The sequence below is a fragment of the Tenrec ecaudatus genome, chromosome X (genome assembly GCF_050624435.1).
Source record: "Tenrec ecaudatus isolate mTenEca1 chromosome X, mTenEca1.hap1, whole genome shotgun sequence".
In the NCBI taxonomy this organism is placed as follows: domain Eukaryota; kingdom Metazoa; phylum Chordata; class Mammalia; order Afrosoricida; family Tenrecidae; genus Tenrec; species Tenrec ecaudatus.
The window spans coordinates 116,115,830-116,130,885 of record NC_134548.1 but is presented as its reverse complement, the minus strand read 5'-3'; positions in this window follow the sequence as shown (position 1 = coordinate 116,130,885).

Here is a 15,056-nt window from a genome sequence, read left to right as displayed (position 1 = left end):
GCATCCGGGGTCTGAAAGGCTTGTCTTCAGACAAGCAGTCATCCAAGTGAGGTAGCTGTCAGCTCATTTGACACAGAAGCAGCACACTAGCCTACATGACCCAAGAATTATAAGTAATAAAACCCAAACCCAGTTAAGGGAACAGGATTAGATCCTAAATTCCAAGCACCCCATTTATAGAAGGCTCTAGAGGACAGTGAGAGCCTCAAACCCATTTGTAAGATCCCTCATTCAGATTAAGCTTCTGGTAAATGTCCTCTGACTCTGGAGCAGGGACGAGCACAGGCTTGCTATCAAGCAGAGTGCACTGTAGAGAGGATGCTTGCAGGTGTAGTAAGTTCCAAATGTGACACCTTGATCCAATGTATAAGTGTTCCCGTTTGCAACACTTTCTACTTTGTTTGCATTGGATCTTTCTCTGTTTCATTCTGTTGTTTTGGTGGCCTTTAGTTTGGGTTTTATTTTGATTTAGTGTATTTTTCTGTATATGAAACCCAGGTTACGTAAACTCATAGAGAAAACAACTGGATTAATAGGTTCAATGGGACATGATAGGTGGGCAGGAAATGGAGGGATAATAATGTGTATAAGGATGAAAAAATATCTTGGAATTGAGAGTGGGGATGGTTGCGCAATTCTTGCGAATGGGATTGAACTAGTGAAATGTATGATACACGAAGTGTCTGTTGGTGACACTGTTAAAACTACATAATTAATTTAAACATTTGGTGAGAATGGCACAGGACCTGGCAGTGTTTGCTTCTGTTGTACTTCTTGCTATGAGTTGGAACCAAATCTTTATCACCTATCAACAAAAGCATATGATTAGGTAACCTTTGTTGTTTAACATGATACTGGAGAATAGTGTTTGAATTAGGCTCCCCCTGAATGACTAGGTGATTCATTCATGCAGCTAATGTTGGATATTTGGGGGAAAACCAAACTACTGTGGAAGCAAGCATTCAATGAAGCAACGATCCATAAGCCCCAGGCTGTGGCATGGAGTCACTCAGTCTCTGGAGGGCAAAACCAAAAGCTCTTGCACATTCTACGGCGGGGGGGGGGGGGTGGTGGATTTATGCGAGGAGTGCCTACAACTGTCTAGAAGAGTCTGAAAATGTTTCCTCCAGGAAGCATCATTTGAACTGAGACATGAAGGGGCAGTGTGGCATGCTTCTAGAGAAAAGGCACATAGAAAGTTCCGTGAAGGATATGGTCCCTCAGAGGCCATGAACAAAGGAACTTGTGCTGATGCAAAATTAAATCCGAGGAAGAGGGCGTTGCGTGAGAAAAGTGAGAGTCATATTACATAAGTTTTCAATGTCTGGTTTGTTCGGGTGCTTGCAAATGATATGAGTGCATTGGGGAGATGTGGAAGATAAGGCTGATATTGCTAATCAAAGCCAATGCTGAGATTTCCAGAGTGGTTAATGAAGAGCACACGCCATCGGACATTTCTGCAATCCACAGATATTGTATAAACTGCTCTAAACTGTGCTGAACATGACACATTTGCTATTGTTCTCGGGGACATTTATATTTTATAGGAGGATTCCAAGACAGGATATTGCATTAGTTAGAATTTTAGGTATGTACAAATCAATTAGATTTAAACTGAAGACCTTTTCGAAAGGTTTCTTTTTCTTTTGCCTATAAAACCATCTCATTAGGATCTCTGCCATGCTTACTGTCCTCGCAGATTTTATTTTTTTATTGTAACAGTCTCAAAGAGACGAGAAAATGCATGAATTTTGTTGTTGTGAATATAAAATTACCCTTGATAGAAACTCTGTTGTTTTTTTTAACCCAGAAGAGGAAATAAAAGAAATAACATACTTTAGAAAACATTGGTTTGGAAAAAGGAATTAAAGTAGCTGTTCATTACCTGTCAAAGTAAAGAGTACTACAAAAAAAGGGGGAGAATGCATCTGTTTTGAGTCATGAAATCATCCTCTAGGCTCCAAGGAAAGCTTACACCCAAGTGGGAGAGCAAGTGGCTCTCGCTGTGAAACTCAATTGTAAAGAACAGAATCTTTTCCTCCAGGCCTCCTGGAGGAATGGATCTTCTCCTTTCTTCCACCTCGATTCCTGAGCTACACATATGTGTACAAGTTAAATTGCAATAACACAATTGGAACATTTAACGCCTGATGGTTGTTCATGCCCTCAGCATCAAACTAAAAAACAGAGCTTTAAAAACAGAACATGAATAATAGGTTTCTTTTAAGAAGCAAGTAGAATAAAAATGATTTCAATGAGTAAAACAGAATAAAGTAAGTAGGAGGATTTAAGCTTTTAAAAATGGTTATATGATTCTGCAAACGATAGGAAGTAAAAACAAGCCCAGTTTGTCAAGTCAGCTTAACTTGTAAGTTGTGTCACAAAATAAACACAAACTCTATTTATTAGATAGGTCCATTGGTTGGTTGGTCAGTATGGATGAATTGATAAAGATGTTGAGGGATAGGTAGATACTAGGTATAGATAGATAAATTTCCCTTTGTTATCACAATGAATAATTATTAAGACACAATTGGGGTTTGAGCACTCCGTTGAATGGTGTTGGTGATGATGAACGAAGTTATGTTCCTTCTTTAGACTCAAAATATAGTATTGAAAATATTAAAGCAAATGTGGAAGCCATTTGTTACAGACATGTGGCTTTTAAAATACTGTAGGCATTTCAGATAAGGGAATATATTATCAGTGTGCTTAGAGTGGTCAGCTTTTATGAAGCAGAAGAGTCCCGAATCATGATCTAAAAAGAGAGGTGGAGAGAGAAGAAAAAAAAATATTTTTTTATATAGGGAAAAGAATGGTTGAAGATATTGAGGCAGGAATGTGGTGTGTGATTGTTTGGAGACCGGCCTGACAGAGCTGGACCAAGGATCATGTTTGGGGATTAGTGTGAGTTTAGGATAAATAGGTACAGTGGAGCTAGTTGATGGAAGACCTAGAATGCCAGGTTGATTAGTTTCAACTTGATCCTTTAGGCAACGGGATGTTCTGGTAGGGGAATGACATGCTGAAAGAACCGTCTTAAGAAGATTAATCTTGAAATGGTTTTCAGTAGGGATTTGCATGTCTGTGTGTGGCCAGTGATGGGTGGGTATGGGATCAGTGAAAGAGTTAACTGTAGGTGATTACTTTAAGGCATCTCTCAAGGAAATCTTTAAATTCTCCCGTTTTACTCAGTTCCTTTGTTGACATTATCATAATTTATATTGACTTTTCTTCTTCAAAATTTAGCATGTTGTTCGGGGGAGTTGGAAAAAAGGAAACCTCCAGAATGTGTCCAGCTCCTCCACCCTGGCTCCGCCTCACCTTCCTCTTGATACATGTCAGTGATTAGTGGTCAGGAAAGGTCTTCGAAAATAGACTGTGATCCTGCTTCTGTCCTCGAAGGAACATGAGCCCTTCTGCTTGTAATCATCAAAAGTCCTTAATCCGGGTTCACTGCCTTCCTTCAATCTCCATTATGAATATCAACTGGGTTGCTTGTCATTTTCTTCAGAAGCACCTCTTCCCATTGTGACTTTATTATGTGGAATTGTGCAGGGTCATAATATCTCATTTATGTTCCCACTGAGATGGAAATACAAACACAAATCAAAATACCTAAAAGGAATGCATTAGGGGTTATCAAAGTTATTATCTGGATCCACCCCCCACAATTCAATTCAGTTAGGGCAAAGTTGTATCCTTATAGCATAAACATGTAAGTACGTGAACGTGAACAACGCATACTAAACACTACAAAACACAATATAGGAGGAAAACATTAATTGACAAAATAACTAGCACAGGCTATTAAAGAACTTATTACACTCATTATTCATTTAACAAAAAGAAACCCCACACTCCCATAGTGGAATGCATGTAAGGAGCCATAAATCAACATTTCACATCTCACCTTTGAGTCATATAAATCTGGCATGTGCATAACTGGGAATGTGTGGATCAAAACATCAGTTCCAAGTGCACCTTTTCTTCTGTTTTACACTTACAACTTTCATTAGTAAGTGGCTGAGTTGTCTCTTCACTGGGTGCCTCCCTTGGCCCCCCGCCCTTAGCAGAAAGGGGATCAATTTCTCACTGAGTACTTGTATGTAGCAAAGGAGCCTTAGTGTCTCAGTGGGATAAACTTTGGCTGCTTACCTCAAAGTCAGCGGATCAAACTTACCAGCTCCTCCAAGGGATAAAGGTGAGACCATCGGCTCCCATAAAGATTTATAGCCTCCGAAACCCTAAGAGCACTTTACTCAGTTCTCTATGTTCACTGTGAGTCAGAATCTACTCTATGACATTGGGTTTTCTGGTTTGTACATAACAATCTTATCCTTGGATTGAAGAGTTGACTAGGTGTATACTCACTCTATTAATAAATATGCACCTAGGGTCACAATGATTGTGAAGATAGCACACTGAATGATGTTGCACATAGAGTGATTTCACAGGACCTAACAATACCAAGTTCATAAAAATGCAATGGGGATTGTTGTTTGGTGCCATCAAGCCCATTCCAACTCATATCAAACCTATGTAGAACAGAGCAAAATTCTACCTGGTCCTGCACCCTGGCGGTGTTGTGGTTACACATCAGGATGTGATCCACATGGCCGGCAGGTCAAAACCACCAGCAGCTCTGTGGGAGAAAAAACTGGGCTTTCTACTCGCGTAACTAGTTAGAGTCTCAAAAACCCACAGGGGGTCACTATGTATCAGCTTTGACTTGATGACAGCGAGGTTTTTTTTTTTTTTTTTGGTTTGGCACCATCTTCACAGTTGCCATTCCTCTTGAAATTGTAATTCATGGCATAGTAGTACTCTGATTCAAATGCTTAAATACCAGTCTATTTAGCTCACTAATGCCTAGGATATTGATCTTTATGGTTTGCATTTAACTTTTGAGAACTTCCAATTTGCCTAGATTCATACTTCATACAGCCTAAGTTCCAATTATTAATAAATATTTTCAGCTATTTCTTCTAATTTTGCGTTGTGCAAATGATGGCCCCAAAGGCTTTACTCCAGCTCTATTTTTAAGTGGCAAATCGTCTTCAGTCAGATTTTGAGTGTCTTCTGCTGTGAGGAGCTCATCTTTGGGTACAATATCTGACAGTGTTCTGTTGATAGAGCGTTTGAATTGTAATGTTATTAATACTGAGAATAATGTTAAAATTGCCTCAACTGAATGAAATATTACTTATATGAGAGTTAAATTATGTTAAATGTTATATTTCTTCTACCCTTAAACTCCAATCATAAGAAAATGGCGTGCTTCTTGTAAGAGAGCCCAATAAAATAACATTTATAAAAGAAAGTGGAAGAATTTTTAAAATCTGCATTTAGCAAATATCTAATGAGAAGTAATTGAGTGTGTGTGACAACTCTAGTTTACGGCGAAACAGAAAAGAAACTATTCCTTAAATCAAGACTCATATATAATCTATACTTTCCAAATGGTTATTCTAAGACCACTGAAGTAGTCAGCCAGTCTCTAAGCCAACTCTAGTACTGCCTACCTTTGAGTATTCACATTCTTACTGAGCCCCACATTGTATAAGGGTTCGTATGGGTGACCAATGTAATATAGCCAACATGATCATATGTAATTTCTGAGATTAGTTTCTAAAATCCATCTTAATCAATTGCTCTTGCATCACAGACTCTTCAGTAGCCAGTTCCATGGAGCAGCCAATGAGAGTAACATGGCATCAGAAGGCTCAGCCAAACAGCTATGCTAGTGAGCCTTGTAACTGATTTATGCAAATGATAAGCACGAGAGGCTGAGAGTACCAATATTAATCCTCAATAAGTAAATGTGAAAATAAAATGTATTACCAGAAATGATAATAAACCCATGGCCATCGAGGTGATCCTGAATCATAGTTATCTTAATTAAAAATCATTGTTATCAAGTTGATATAGACTCACTGCTACCCTATAGAACAGAGTAGAACTACCGCTTTGGGTTTCTGGGACTTCAAATATTTACAGGAGTAGACAGCTTCATTTTTATCCCCCAGAGAGACTAGGGGTGCCCAATCAATGAACTTATGTTTAGCAGCACTCCACAGCTCTTCCACAAATGAAGAAACAGATAAATAATAATATGTAATTTGAAAAATCAACGAATAATAAAATGGACTAAACTACTGGGATTAAACCACAGGGATTAATCTCAAAATCTTTGTGACTAATCACGAACACTCAAGTGGGGGCAAATTTTATAATAGGGGCTATGTGGAGACATTTAGAGCTGACACACCTTGGGACAACTACTAGCACCTAGTGGTTAGAGGCTAAGGATATTGCTCAACAGTTTAAAAGGCACAGGATAACCCCAGCAACCGTTAGTTTGCCAACCCCATACGCTAATAATATCAAGGTTGAGAAACTGTGCTAAGTGCAAAAAAAGACAAATACAAAATATTATGTATTATATGAATCTATTCTTAGGGAATTCTTAAAAATGGAAAAATTACAGTGACAAAAACACACTCCAAACATGTAAGCAGTTTTCCAGGTCAGGTCTGAGGGACAGCATGAAGGTAAGTGGGCATGGATGAACTTTTGGGGGTGATGTAGCCATTATCTATATTGCCTGTGGTGGTAATCGTCACACAATTATATACAGCTACTAAAATTCAGCAAAATTGTGACTGAGAGAAGGCTCAAGCTTTGGAGCCTTTCTTCTCTCAGATCTTGTCTCACGAGCAGGAAAGAATTCAAACGAGGGCCCACATTCAGACTCGAGTTATAGAAAAGACTTGAAGATAATGCGTGAAGTTGATATTAAAGAGGCACTTCAGTGTGGAACACCAAATGGTGCCCAGCTAATCTGAGGGTACTTGGGATGAAGAGCAAGGTCTTAATCCAGCAATGGTGAACCTTCCACCATCAGCAGGATTTCTGGTGTGTCTCACGACTCCCGGTGGTGTAGTGGTTATGAGTTGGGCTGTGATCTACATGGTTGGCAGTTCAAAATACTCAGCAGCACCAGGAAAAGGACTGGGCTTTCAACTCCAGTAAACAGTTACAGTTTCCAAAACCCTCAGCCGGTTGCTATGAGTAAGCATTGGCTCAATGGCAGTGCATTGGGTTTTGCTCTTCTGCTACTGCTTGGCTTTGCCTAGCATATGTCCCCTTTTCTAGGTACATGTATCCCAGAGTTCATGCTGTGTTCTTCTCACCAGACCTCCCCACCATAGCGGGGGTAGTGTGCACATCCTGACTGTTCCCCTAGCTGGTCCATTGACAAGGACATGTGTCTTATCTGCCCTTCCTAATCAGCTGTGATGGAATGCGAGGGGGAAATGGGCCTCCACTCCCCTTTGTGCTAGAAATTCCTTCAATAGACAACCTTTTTATTTCTTTTTTATCACTTTGTTAGGGGCTCATACAACTCATCACAATCCATACATGCAGTAATTGTGTAAGGCACATTTGTACATTCATTTCCCTCATCATTCTCAAAACATTTGCTCTACACTTAAGCCTCTGGTATCAGCTCCTCATTTTTGCCCACTCTCCCTGCTCCCCTCCTCCCTCATGAACCCTTGATAATTTATAAATTATTATTTTGTCATATCTTTCCCTTGACAACCTTTTTCACTTGTTTATTTCTGTCTGGTTAATAGTATGCTCTTAAAATTAATGAAACAATACATCACGCTTTGAATATAAAGTTATCACAGAAAACAACAACTAGGATTGAACGATGACTTTTGCCAACCTCAGCTATATGATTGAGGAGAGCCAGGCTTAAAATGAATCAACACTGCAACCACACATCACAGCTGTAAAGTTGATTGTGACACATGGTGCACCTATTGGTCAAGAAGATTTGCTCCCTAGGCTTTCCAAGGCTACAAATCTTTACAGAGGCAGACTGCCGCATCTTTCTCCCACAGACTCACTGATGGGTTCACGTCACCGACTCCTAGTTGAGCAATCTGATCAACCACATCTGAACATTATTTCTCCCTTCTTTGGTTAAATCTGAACCTTCCTTTCACTTTAAGGTTCATTGAAAACATCATAAAGTAACCGTGTGCTTTAGCTACTGTGCCACTAGTACTCTGTGTATTTGCCGAGTTCAAAATAGAGTTTAGCCAAATTCCTATAAGGCGCTACAAATAATAGTGAAGAATAAGTCAGTATTATACTCTTCTATTTCTTTTTATTTATCAAAGACTATCTGCATTCACAATGAATCAGTTTCCAGATTATTCCACCAAGTGGGACTTTTTGAGAGATCATCCACTACGGTAGGTCATGTTACTCATAAGGGTTGATGAATACTTTATGGTACAAATTCCTTGATAAATGATTAGAATCTTTCCTGGAGGCATTGAGATGAACACATTCCTTTGAACTTTTGGAAAGACTAGTGCTCTTTTCATAAGCGAGGTTTATGTTGGCTCCATTCTCACAACAGCGACACATATTACACTTCGTTAATAAATGCTGTTTTCAATTCAAGATGTAAAAGTAGACTTAGTTGGTGAAATCTGATCAACAAGAACTGAGTAGTATTTCTTACTTCTTGGGTTAAATCGAGACTTTTCTTTCATTTTGAATTTTATTGAGAACGTTTTATAGGAAATTGCCCCTTACCTCCCATACTCTGAGAAAGTTATTTCTCCCATCTGGTTCATTACACCCTGGGAAAATAAAACCATCATGGAAGCAATAAAAATCATTCCATTCAGCTCTGTGTGGATAACTTTCTGAAGGCAGAAAAAAATAGAAATCCAGGTCGCCCCCAGAGTCCCTGGAGGCTCCAGAGTTCTGCTGCAAGACCTGCCTATCATACTAGAGCTATTAAGACAGAGACAAACAAGACGATGCAGCAAGCTGTTTCTCAACAACCCAATCTCTGATAAACAAGCATTTTAAGTGCTGACTTAGAAAATTTTCTTCGATTTACCACATTCATCCCAAGTGAGAAATAATAGTGCAGCTTGTATTTCAATGTCAGCAGTTTTCCCTTCCATATCACACAGACACCTTGAATGACCTTCTAGGTCTTGTTCCATCTGGTATCTCTCTGAGTTTTAATTTTGGGCTCTTAATTAATCACTCTGGAATGGTGCCACAGTTACAAATGCTGTCAGATGGGCCAGGATAATCAATTAAAAATATATATAATTTGGATTTGGGTCAGAATAACTAGGAGGACAATTAGTTGTTTATGCCAACTAAAATCTGTGGTATTAAACCCTAGATGTGAGTTAGAGCTTCCTGAAATCCACACACCCCCCCCCCCCAAAAAAAAACCAGCCAATAGTTTTCCAGTTAGACTTCCCAAGGAATAATGGATGGAAAAATAATGCTGGATTGGCTTTCTCCTCCTCCCTCCTTCCTCTCTCTCTCTCTCTCTCTCTCTGCTTGATATAGAAGGGTTATGTGGGAGGAAATAGTAAAAAAGGCTGAAAGTAAAGTATGGAAAGATTATTCAAAAGTAAAATACTCTCAATTTATTATTATTTCATAACTTGGCTATATATAAATGTGCAGAATGTGCCAACATACCTAGTTACTCTTACAATTGTCTTGTTATATACGAATTATGGCTATAGTGGAATGGGCAACGTGATTATAAGTAAATAGTTACTAAACAAAAAGGTTTCAGTAATATTCAATTGTTTTTAATTACATTTATTGTATATATAGAATAATAATGATTCAGTCAACCTTGCAAGCACGCAGTGTCCATAAGAGCATGTGATTTGAATTCATTCTATGTGTCAGGGGGGAAATGAGAAGGATTTTGTAGGATAAAGCAGAATTCTAGATGAGCCCCCCTTTTTATTTTCCATACTTTTTACTCCAACCTCTGTGCCTTAAACGATCATTCTTCCAAAATGTATGTTGTTTTCATTGACTTGCCAATCACCCAAACTCAAGCATGAATCGCAAGAGCATTTTTCCTATTCTTACTCTTTAAAAATTCCCTTTCCTTTCTCCTCATCATCACCTTATCCCCTAGATATCCCTCCTTAAGGGCCCTGGACTCAGCCAGGCCAAATCCACAGAATTAAAGGGTATTTATAGGCACTTATGGTCTTAATGGGTATTTATGGTCTGGGCATAACTTATTTGAATACTCTGCAGAGTTTTCGCTTTCGAGCAGACCACATCCCTTTCCTTTTTACAATGATTCCAAAGCTTGAGGTCTCCTTTTGAAAAAAATCAGTCTCTCCCATTCATCTTCAAAATTTCCAGTAAGCACCTCATATCCCCAATACCCCACCACTTGTCTGTCAGTGGGTCTTACTGCGATAGCTTGGATGTTGCTGCGACGCTGGAAGCGATGTCACTGGTGTTTCACATGCCAGCAGGGTCACCCAAAGTGAACAGGTTGCAGATTAAGAACAAACTTTGAACATGAGGAAAGACATGGAAAAACCTTATCAACTGAATGAAAACATTGCAAGATACAGAAAACCTCATGAGAAGAAGCAGAACGTTGTCAGAGATGATACCAGAAGACGAACCCTTCAGGTCAGAGGGCACTGAGAATATGATTGAGGAAGAGCTGCTTTCTCTGTTGAGTAGACCACAATGCCGTGGATGGAATACAACTGGCAAGTAAAGCCTTCTGGACCTTCATTTATTGATGGGACATGACTAAAGTGAGAAGAAACAGCTGAAAACATAAATTAATAATATGAACTTGGAATTATGAAGTATGAATCTAGGAAAATTGAAAGTTGTGAAAAATGAAGAGGAAAACAAAAATCAACATTGTAGTTATTAGTGAGCTGAAATGAACTGGTATTGACTATTTTGAATAAGAAAATCATATGGCTTACAAGGAAATTCAATCAATCCAAATATTATTCATATTTATACATTTACCAACAAAGTTACTTATAAAGAAGTTGAAGGATTTTACCAATGTATTCAGCCTGAAATTGATCAAACATGCATCCAGATGTGTTGATATTCATTGGAAAACTGGGAAACAAAGAAAAAGGAACTGCAGTTGGAAAATACGGTCTGGGTGATAGAAACAACGCCAGAGATTGCATGATAGAATTTCCCAAGACCAAGGACTTTTTCATAGCAAATACTCTTTGCAACAAAAAGAAGGGAGTTAGTTGGTTCACACCCTCTACTAAACCAGGATTTAATTCCACCTTAATCCTGTTCATTAGTATAGCAGAGGACTCCTTCCAGAATGGAATTATAACCACAATCAGAGTCCTGAATTATAATATATGAAATAAGGATTTATGGCTAGGAAGGGCCATAATAATTGACTCCATCTCAATAAGCCTTCCTCAGAATTGATGCTATGTTCTTCTTCATGTAATCTCATGAACAATTCTTCAAATTATTTGCTTAGGGTACAGATTGAATAAGTCTGGTGAGAGCATAAGAACTTGACAAACATATTTCCTGGTTTTTAAAATATGCAGTATTCCCTTATTTTGTTCAAATAATTGCCTCTTGAATTACCATGTTACCCAGTAATTCAACTCCTAGATAAACACCAAGAGAATTTTAAAGAGGTGTTCAAACACAAACATTTATGCTAACGCTTACTGCAACATTATTCTTAACAGCCAGAAAATGAAAACAACCTAAATGTCCATAAACTGATTCATTGATAAATAAAATTCATTTGAAATATTTTCATGTGTACAAAGAAAATACTGATGTGTGCTACAATATGGATGCACTTTGAACATATTACGCTAAGAGTTAGCGGCTAAGTGAAAGTAGGCGGACAGAAAAGGTCGCGTATTGCAGGCTTACATTTATTTAAAATGTCTAGAGCAGCTAGAGCTACAGAGACAGAAATTAGATTAGTGATTGGCAGCTACTAGGAAAAGGGGAGAGGGAGTCACGGGGTATCTTTTTGGGTGATTAAAATTGTCTAGAAATAATTAATGGTGATGATTGTACAACTGTGAATGTACTAAATTCCACTGATCTGAACACATTAAAATGACTGAAGTGATGAAATTTATGTTTTGTAAATTTTGTCACAACAAAAATGACCCTACTCTAAAGTGCTTTAATTAATACTCTATTCCAATATATGTAAACATAGAATTGATTTTTAAGGAACATCTTAGAGTCATGGAGACTGATGTTTGCATGACCCATTCTTCCATAGGACTAATTATTTTCATGTCTTCAACTTTCATCACTTCTTCTTCCACATTGGGTGAGATCTAGATGGCTACACATGAGTTTTAACTCTAGTCTCGGTTCACACAAATAGGATATGTAACATTGTCTTTGTGGATTATATCATGCCAGTTGTCCTTATACCTCATACCCAGTGAATCATTCTCCTACTGGGTCTGCTTGTGTCCAGTAAGTTTTTATAACTTTTCTCCCTGTATTATATTCAAAGATATATTTATAGCACATATGAAAGCATCTTCTGTCAAATATGCATATACATACTCATAGGTCACTGTTATTGCAGGATTTGTGTTTAGCACTATTTGCCTCTGGTGCCTTCAATTCTGGCACTCTTCCCCTGCCTCCATCATTTAAAAAAATTTTTTTTGCCAAGCCCCCTCTTGTATATTGCCTTTTACTTCACCCAAGTTAGCATATGTCTACCTTCTAGCCAGTAATTTGTCTCACCTTCTTCTTTCACCCTAGCAACCATCAAAGAATATTCTTTTAGTGTGAAAACTTTTTATGGATTTTTATGATAATAGCTTCATACAAGATTTGTTTTTCATGATTGAGTAATTTCACTCAGGATAATGTCTTTCAGGTGCATTCATGTAATCAGTTGTTTCGTGATATTCCATTTTGTGTTTATTATCCACTGTGTGTTTATCCATAGCTTGTTTATCCAATCTTCCCCTGATGCAACTGCAGGCTGTTGCCCTCTTTTCAGTATTGTGAATGATGCAAGATGAACATAAATGTGTACATATAATTGATTCTTTCAGCTCTTTTTTCTCTAGGATGTATACCAAGTCAAGACATTACTGGATCATATGTGGTTTCTGTTTACAACTTTTTAAGGGAGCACATCATTTTCCACAGTAATCACACCATTTTATAGCCTCTAGTTACTCTCTGGTCTGGAAATGAACTCATTCCTATATGTCAGTTTTCAGCTAAACACTGGACAGATGTATAGATGAAACAACACTTGGAAGGTTTTCCACCTGAGAATAATCAACTATTTAAGACCCAAATGCCAGCATTTACCCAAGGACAAAGTTCAGACGTGTTAGAAAAGAAACAGGAATGGAAACAAGGAGGAAGACATGGAGTGATTTTGCATTATGGAGATTGCAAGCAATGGCATGTAACAAAATATGTATGAATTGTAAATGGAAAACTGATTTGCTTTGTAAATCCTCACCCAATTCACAATAAAAAGTTAGAAAACAAAACCAAAAATATTCAAATTTGGATTGTATTCCTAGATGTTGCTCTGTCGCATGGGGTTAGATGGAGGCCCTTTTGTCTGGTAAAGTATTATGCTATCATATCTGGAAATGCTACATCTTCTACTCCTTACCACCCTAAGCAATGTATACCTATTCTTCAAAATCCACCTGATATTTAATTTCCCATGAAAATCGCCTTTGCTATACTGTAGAATATTTTTAATGTAGAATGAGCTGATCATTTCTCTATGTTCTTTTAGGATTTGCTTGCAACCCTTTAATATTACTTCTCATATTTCATAAATGAACTTCCTCTCCTGGAAGGTGCGGCCTATCATAGTATAAGACATTTCAGAGGCACATTCACTAAACTTTTTAAATGAATGTGCACATATCACAACACAAGCCGATATATGTTTAAAGTCTTGGTTATTTACTGCAAAATTTAAAGGCTCTAAGTATTTGAAAACTGAAATCTATGAGGAGCAGCACAATTAGGGAAAGTGTCATTGCAGAAATGCATCTTAAATTTGATTCTAAAAGATGGGGAGGGCTTGGACCAAGTAAAAACTTTAGAGGGAAAAAACGCAAAACTCAACGTTTCCTATTAGTAGAATCATTAGGGGGAAAGTAGATGCTAAGATGTAGGCAAAATTAGCATTGGTAATTTAGAATGGTGTTATCAAAGAAGCCCTCAATGCCAAATATATTCATTTCAATGAGCAATATAATGTTCTTAAGATGCTATTTTGACCTAATGCTGAGGGCCTACCTGGATGCCATTCTGTTCTTCTTGAGTAACTGATTCCATTCACTCCCCAACCACTCCCTGTCTCAGGTTCTCCCACTGCCAGGACACTATGGATTCGTTTTGCGTACCCAGGTTACCCAATAACTAGGAGCAACCTCTATGCCCCCTGAACCTGCAGAAGTATTCAATGGGCAAAGTCCCCAAGAAACCTGAAAAGTCTTGCTGACTCCACCATGCTTGCCATACACAGATGTCTCCTGAAATTCCAGGGTGTTGTACCCTTGTTCTGGGTTCCAGTTCCCTTGGAGCCTTGTGCTATGGCATGCTGTGCCTCCCTGTCTCTGGGAACTGTGCGTATAATAAACCTACTGAATTTTCATGACCTCTCTAACTCCTCTTTCCCACGTTGCACCTGATTTCCCAGCCCATGAATCTGTTAGTGCAAAAAGCTGTTGAGTAAAAGATTAAGGCAGGATGAAAGGAGGAATTAGTAGTGCTTCAACCAAAGCATGCCAAAACGTATCTTACTTTAAATGAAAGCCCCCTTTCTTTATTAGAATCACCTTTGACTGTCAATATTTGTTATATGGCTTGGGGAATTCATATGTACAGAGTATTGGGTTTCTCATTTTAATTACATAGGTTTCATATTTCTGAATAGAAATCCAGTGATTTATTGATTTAATACTATGAAAGCAAAATCATCTTCCTCTCTAAATATTCTTTATTAGATATAATAAATACCATTTCATGGAGCTATGAACATGATTTTCATAAATGAAAGCACTTAAAATTGCCCCTCTCCTTGGATATTAGCTCAAGTTCTCTGGTTCTTCAATCTTGAAATATAGTTGGGACCCTTTGAACCCACTGAAGGAAAGGTGGTCCTCAACAGAGAAGCCCATATATTTCCTAAGGCT